The sequence below is a fragment of the Panicum virgatum genome, chromosome 8N (genome assembly GCF_016808335.1).
Source record: "Panicum virgatum strain AP13 chromosome 8N, P.virgatum_v5, whole genome shotgun sequence".
Classification (NCBI taxonomy): Eukaryota; Viridiplantae; Streptophyta; class Magnoliopsida; order Poales; family Poaceae; genus Panicum; species Panicum virgatum.
The window spans coordinates 34826725-34834365 of record NC_053152.1 but is presented as its reverse complement, the minus strand read 5'-3'; the positions used below and the strand labels follow the sequence as shown (position 1 = coordinate 34834365).

The 7641-nt window shown below is 44.4% G+C and overlaps 1 long non-coding RNA gene across 1 annotated transcript; it reads right to left on the bottom strand.

The window, feature by feature from the left end:
• Nucleotides 1-4599: 4599 nt before the first annotated feature.
• LOC120685747 lies at nucleotides 4600-7056 on the bottom strand. The gene is made up of 3 exons (XR_005679724.1): nucleotides 6613-7056; nucleotides 5962-6038; nucleotides 4600-4945 (listed from the first exon to the last, which is right to left on the bottom strand). It is a non-coding gene; the product is annotated as an uncharacterized LOC120685747 (long non-coding RNA).
• Between the last annotated feature and the right edge of the window lie 585 nt (nucleotides 7057-7641).

Genomic DNA, 7641 nt, shown 5'->3' with positions numbered 1-7641 from the left:
GTTGTTTAGATGGAGACAAGTTATACTTAATGCAATATTTTGCATTAAGATGGTTCTATTTTATAGGTCATATGGGCATATGAACATTTGCAAACTAAGTACTTGTGATAATCTCGAAGAGATATTCATAAGGTCTACTATACTCCACATTTCATATGTGTAGAATACATTGGTATGAAAGGTTTTAAGTTTTAGGGGGAGAGTCTCTCGTCTTTCTGATTAATAACTTGTTGAAAATATCATATTGCACTCTTTTCTTTGTATGAGTTTTTCTCTTTGGGTTTCTCATATAAAGTTTTTAATGAGGCAATATCAACAGAAGACTATGTCATATCATCCATTTTTCCCGAAGAGGTTTTGGTGGATGATATTGAGAAATATGATACATTCTACTCTTTTCTTTATGTGAGTTTTTCCTTTTTGAGGTTTCTCATATAAAGTTTTTGATGAGGCAATATGAACATAAAATTATATGCTATGTCATCTAGTTTTCCGCACCGGAGTTTTCGGAAGATGATATTTGAAGCATATTGACCATAGGGTCAAGGTGTTATTAGACTAAGACTTTGGGTTTATCTCAAGGGTCTACTAACATTGGTAATTCTATATTATGGTGTTTCTTCTTATTTTTTCCACTGGGTTTTAAGGAGTTTTGCCTAGTATACTGGAAATACTTTGGTTTTTCCCACAGGGTTTTCCAAAGATTGTCCTCACATTTTTCCTGAAAGATTTTTGGGGGAGATATATTGTACTGCATCTCCTGATTTTTTCCCATAGGATTTTCAAGGAGTTATTCGATTGATTACAAGACCATACAACAACAACAACAACAACAACAACAACAACATAGCCTTTTTTCCCAAGCAAGTTGGGGTAGGCTAGAGATGAAACCCGAAAGAAATAAGTTTAAGATTCAGGCATATTGATAGCTAGTCTCCAAGCGCTCCTATCCAAAGCTATCTCTTTATAGATATTCCAATCCTTAAGGTCTCTCTTAACCAACTCATCCCACGTCAGTTTAGGTCTACCTCTACCCCTCTTTACATTATCGACCCGCGCAAGAACCCCATTATGCACCGGCGCCTCAGGAGGCCTTCGTTGGACATGTCCAAACCATCTCAGCCGATGCCGAGTAAGTTTCTCCTCAATTGGTGCCACCCCGACCCTATCCCGAATAACTTCGTTCCGGACTCTATCCCTCCTTGTGTGCCCGCAAAACCACCGCAACATCTGCATCTCTGCTACACTCAGTTGCTGCACATGTCGCCTTTTTGTAGGCCAACATTCAGCACTGTATAACATCGCCGGACGAATTGCTGTCCTATAGAATTTGCCTTTTAGCTTTTGTGGCACCCTCTTGTCACAAAGGATGCCAGAAGCTTGCCGCCATTTCAACCAGCCAGCTGAAATTCTATGCCTAACATCTTCATCAATGTCGCCATCCTTTTGTAGCACCGATCCTAAATACCGAAAAGTATCCTTCTGGACCACCACTTGCCCATCTTGACTAACGTCTCCCCCCTCATGCCTAGTCGCGCTGAAATCGCACATCATGTACTCGGTCTTGGTCCTACTAAGTCTGAACCCTTTCGACTCTAACGTGCGTCTCCACAGCTCTAACTTCCTATTAACCCCTGCCCTACTCTCGTCAACTAGCACCACATCATCAGCAAAGAGCATACACCAAGGGATCTCACCTTGTATATCCCTTGTGACCTCATCCATCACTAAAGCAAATAAATAAGGGCTCAATGCTGACCCCTGGTGTAGGCCTATGTTAATAGGAAAGTCAGTGGTGTTGCCATCACATGTCCGAACAAACGTCGTCGCATCCTTGTACATATCCTTAATGAGGGTAATGTACTTAGTTGGGACTTTGTGCTTCTCCAAAACCCACCACATGACATTTCTCGGTACTTTGTCATATGCCTTCTCAAGGTCAAGAAGACCATGTGCAAGTCCTTCTTCTACTCCCTATATCTCTCCATCAATTGTCGTATTAAGAAAATCGCCTCCATGGTTGACCTTCCAGGCATGAACCCAAATTGGTTTTGGGTCACACTTGTCACTCTTCTTAGGCGATGCTCGATAACTCTCTCCCAAAGCTTCATCGTATGGCTCATCAGCTTAATCCCACGGTAGTTAGTACAACTTTGAACATCGCCCTTGTTTTTGAAGATAGGTACTAATATACTTCTCCTCTATTCTTCCGGCATCTTGTTTGACCGAAAAATGAGATTAAAAAGCTTAGTTAACCATACTATTGCTCTATCTCCTAGGCATCTCCACACCTCAATGGGAATACCATCAGGGCCCATCGCTTTACCTCTCTTCATTCTCTTCAAAGCCTCCCCGATCTCTACCTCCTGAATTCTCCTCACAAAACGTCTGTTTGTATCGTCAAAAGAGTCATCTAAGTCAAGGGTAGGGCTCTCACTCTCCCCATTAAACAACTTGTCGAAGTACTCTCTCCATCTATCCATGATCTCCTCATCCTTCACTAGCAGTCGATCTGTCCCATCCTTAATGTATTTGATTTGGTTGATGTCCCTTGTCTTCCGCTCGCGGATCCTAGCCATCCTATAAATATCCTTCTCCCCTTCTTTCGTGCCTAGCCGCTGATACAGGTCATCATACGCCTTACCCTTTGCTACACTCACAGCTCGCTTTGCAACCCTCTTCGCTAATTTATAGCCCTCGATGTTGGCTGCACTCTTGTCAAGGTAGAGGCGCTTGAAACACTCCTTCTTCTCCTTAATAGCCCTTTGCACCTCGCCGTTCCACCACCAGGTGTCTTTCCCCTCCTGTTTGCCTCCCCTACTCACGCCAAACACCTCTGAGGCCACCTTCCGAACACATGTTGCCATCTTTAGCCACATGTCATTTGCGTCTTCTTCTTCTTCCCAAGGCCTCTCACCTGGCATCCTTTTCTTAAACGCTTGTGCCGTTTCCCCTCTAAGCTTCCACCACTTTGTTCTCGCAATCTTGGCACATTTGTCCCGGTGGACACGTACCCGAAGACGAATGTCCGCCACCACAAGCTTGTGTTGAGGGACAACACACTCCCCAGGTATCACCTTACAATCTAAGCAATCACGTCTATCCTCCCTCCTAGTAAGGATAAAGTCAATCTGGCTCGAGTGTTGTCCACTACGAAACGTCACAAGATGGGATTCCCTCTTCTTAGACACGGTATTCGCTATCAACAAGTCATAGGCTAATGCGAAGTTCAACACATCCTCCCCCTCTTGACTCCTGCTACCATACCCAAAACCCCCATGCACTCGCTCGAACCCTACATTAGTCGCACCCACATGGCCGTTGAGATCTCCTCCTATGAAGAGTTTCTCGCTGGTAGGCACGGTACTAACCATGCTATCTAGATCTTCCCAGAACTGCATTTTGGTGCTCTCACTAAGGCCTACCTGAGGGGCATAGGCACTGATCACATTCAAAACCGAATCTCCAACTACCAACCGGATTAGGATAATCCGGTCGCCTTGCCTTCTAACCTCTACGACTCCATCCTTAAGGCTCCTATCAATCAAGATGCCTACACCATTCCTACCCGGAGTTGCTCCCGTGTACCAAAGCTTGAAGCCTTAAGAATATCAAATTGATTACAAGACCACAAGAAGGGCAAATTGATCAAGGGGGAGTGTTATGAAGGAATTAGGAATTAGTGATCAATTCTGTATTTAAGTAATTAGATTAATGACATCGTTATGATGTCACTAGGAAGTTACCATTCATAAAAAGGTCATCCCAAAGGGACATATCCGACCATTGTCTCTTAGTCTTGTATATAAGCAACCATCAATCAATGGAAACATACATCCATTCAATCTTCAATAGAATCGAAGCACCGACCACGCGGGATGTGGTGATTTTTAAATAAATAATAAATATACGTACTAGTGCGTTATGGTTACGATTACTAATTCACAGACTCTGCTCCTCTGTTCACCCAGGGCACTATTCGAGCGCACGGGGGGGGGGGGGGGTATTCGGCATGCCAACCATGCAACAAATTAAGCTGATTAATTACATATCACATGTCCATATATCCATCTGGCAATTACACAATAATATGGTCAGACTGACTGAGTGACTGACTCCGATCCATCATCGTCAATCCCTTATTATAGTACGCACTATTCAAGATGAAGGAACGAACCAACCAACACATAGACGTAGAATGTACGTCAGATCAAGCCGGGGATGGCGTGCGGCGGTTAGAAAATAGAGTTACATACTTAGATGTGATGAATGGTTACTCATCAGACAAATAGAAGGCAGCTGCTCAAACTTGAGATGGCATGTTGGTGGCGAAGGCTACCGTAACCAGGCTTCCATCCCATAAGGATCACATCATCGGCAACGGTTTTCAATGCCCTAGGCTCGCAGCCAAATGACGGTACAATAACCCTAATTGACATGGGCACTATTACCATATTCTTTTTTGGGGAACATTTCCCATTTAGGCTTAGTTTGGCAGCCAAGGGATGACACCCTGGAGCAAAGCCTTGCGGGAAATATATAATTTGGAAGGAAGGGGATTGTTTACCATGGAAAAATCAAATAAATACTAGAAAAATCAAACAAAGAAATAATTGCTCTGAAAATTCAGGAAAAACATGTAAAATGCTTGAGAAAATCTGAACATATTTAGTGCAGCATGAATTCAAGCTTCAGGAGCAAGTAGGCTGACTACCAATCTATTCCTATAATCACCCAACACTATTCCTATCATCACCCAACAGAGATGCAATACAAGAGAGAAGCACACTCATCAAGATCATGAACCTGTAACAACATCAAGCAAACTCAACACAGCAAGGCTGCATGCAGACTGAAGGCCATAACATGTCATTGCCACAGCTGTGCTGGGACATCATTAGGGACTAGTTGAAGCACAAAAGAGAGCACAAGTATGATCGTGAATCTGCAATAACACCAAACAAGAAAGTCAAGAGTCATTTTTATTAAAAAATACAATTCTCTGAGGGCATGAGTAGCTATAAATTTCCATGGAAATTGTTGCTCTTGAATCAGAAATTATTGTACAAAAGTCCATAAAAATATAAACTATTGAGTACATACTATAATACAATCTCTTACTACAAGCACATCTATTGAGATTTGAATGCTTTTTGCTAAGCAACTATTTATAAAAAATATTATTGAGCTTAACAGCACTGCTTATGGATATACTTCCAGTTTGCCAGATTGAGTTGTACTACTAACTTGTGTGACAAAGAGTTCTCAGTATGCTACCACAAGCACATCCAATGAGTAAAAGTAACTAATCCAAATTGCAACCAGTAATTTAAGCAGAAAGTACTAATTTGATGTTTAGATCACCCAATTAGTCAAGCACATGCAGAACTAAATCCCCTAGAAAAAAATATGTTTAAATTAGAACACTGAGTTAGAGATTGCAGCATGGCTGCAGTTTAAACCTTAGAACTAATGGCCTGGTTATACCAGCATGCATATCAAGTAAACAGTCCTGAGGAATAGAACCATAAGCCTGCTTCAGTGTTCCACATGAACATAAACCAATCCCCCTGAAGCACAAGCAATGAAAAAGTTTCCAAAATATCACTTGATTAACTTCGCCATTGCAGCTGCATGTACCAGCCTAAATAGCATAGTTCTAAATAGCAGGCTATAGCCCAGCTATAGCGGTGCTATAGCGCCTGGAGAAGGTTTGGGCTATAGCGGCGATTTAGCGGGCTAAAGTGCGCTATAGCGGGATTTTGATGGGATTTTGGATTGCTACCACTAAATCGTATAAACTGCTATTTAGAACCTTGCTAAAGAGCAAAGACAGTAAATGCAAGCAATGGAGAAGTTTCCAAAGTATCACTTAACTCAAGATAATTTACTGATGGTTTCCAAAAGAAAAAAAATTGACAAGCTACAGGCAGATAAAAATAAGCATCAAGGGCATTGGACCTAGGTATGCCTTGGATCAGTGCTAGCTTGACTTTAGGTATGGCTTTTTCTTGATCTGATAGTAGCACTAGCAGGTCCTGTTCAGAAAAAAAACACAAGATATTTAGCAACTCAATACAATGTAAAAAATTAATTAATTAGAACATTTCTGCCCTAAAGCTAGGAGATATCTCAAGCTCCCAACAGTTTCAGCCCTACAATTGCATCACTTATCTTGCCTAACAGATGATACAGATCTTTGCATCAGACAAAACAAGCAAATGATACAGAGCAGGAAAAAGTGTAAAGTGAGCAAGAGCTAGGTCAAATCTGTAGCATTATACATGTAGTAGTCACAAAAAAATAGCCACCTATTATCAAACTGATTGCCCACAATGCTCTTACATGAAACAATATCTCACCGAGTAAACACGCACATCAGTACAGGCTGAACCCAAGGAACTGTTCCACCAGAAGAGCTAATCCCATGACTATAGCTCCAAGTCAGCCCAGGTCAGTTTCTCTGTTATCCTAGGCACTGCTGATTAAGGCAGTTTCTCTATTATCCGATAGTACACCCAAGTCGCAGACACTGCTGATTAAAGCAGTTCTCACTTCTCAGTATGCTACACCCTAGCACGAGGAGGAGGAGGAGGCGGAGGAGAGAAACACCTTGGCGGCGGTGTAGAAACCAACGCTGTGGATCTGGAGGCGACGGAGATGGCGGCGCTATGCTGGATCTTGGAAGGGTGGTGAAGGACAGGCAGCTGGGGGAGACTGACAACACGGCGGCAGGACGTGGCAGCGCGACCTGTGGAGGCGAGCGACGATAGGTCCGAGCGGTGGTGCGGCTTGGATGAGGAGGCAGAGGGGCATAGCGACGGCCGCACCTTCGACTCGGGGACTCGATGGGGAGGAGGAGGCGGAGGCGACAGAGGAAGCAGTGGCAGGGCCGAGCGGCGGTGCGGCTTGCACGGGGAGGCGGAGGAGCGGAGCAACAGTGGCACCTTCGACTCAGGACTCGATGGGGGAGGCGGAGGCGGAGGCGCTGGAGGGGCGGAGCGACAACGGCACCTTCGACTCAAGACTCGATGAGGAGGCGGAGGCGCTCGCGAGCCGCACGGGGAGCGACACCTAGACCCCTAGGGTGGGGAGCGCCTGCCCCAAGGAAATCGAAAGGGACGGCAGCACCTGCCTCATGGCATGAGCTTCCAAATGCCCAGAAATTTGGTCCAGGCCACGATTCTTGTACGAGGGGAGCCCATTCCGAGGAAAAGGATGGGATCAAGGCGGGAATTCGGGCTCCCAAACTAGCCCTTATTCAGTCTTTTAGTATTGGCCTCATCCACTATGCCCATCAGGTGCCAAGTATCATTCCCCACGTTCTTGAGTTGAACACAGAGAAGGACATTTTTAGCAATGCCTTCCACGTAGACTACGGTGAGGGCGAAGTCGTCGCTGGTAACGGCCGGGTCGATGCGGAACGCAGGGAAGTTTATTTCTGGTGGAAGTGGAGAATAAGAATAGTCTTACCTGCATGCATTGTAGCCATCAATGAAGGAACGAGCTGGCTAGGTGGAACAACTAATAATTAAAAGAAAGAGATCGAAGCCTACGTAGTACGTACCACTGGTATATAGCGGACGGCGACGAGGCATGCCTCACGGCGATCTTGGGTGGGGTCGCCGGGGAGGCCCGATC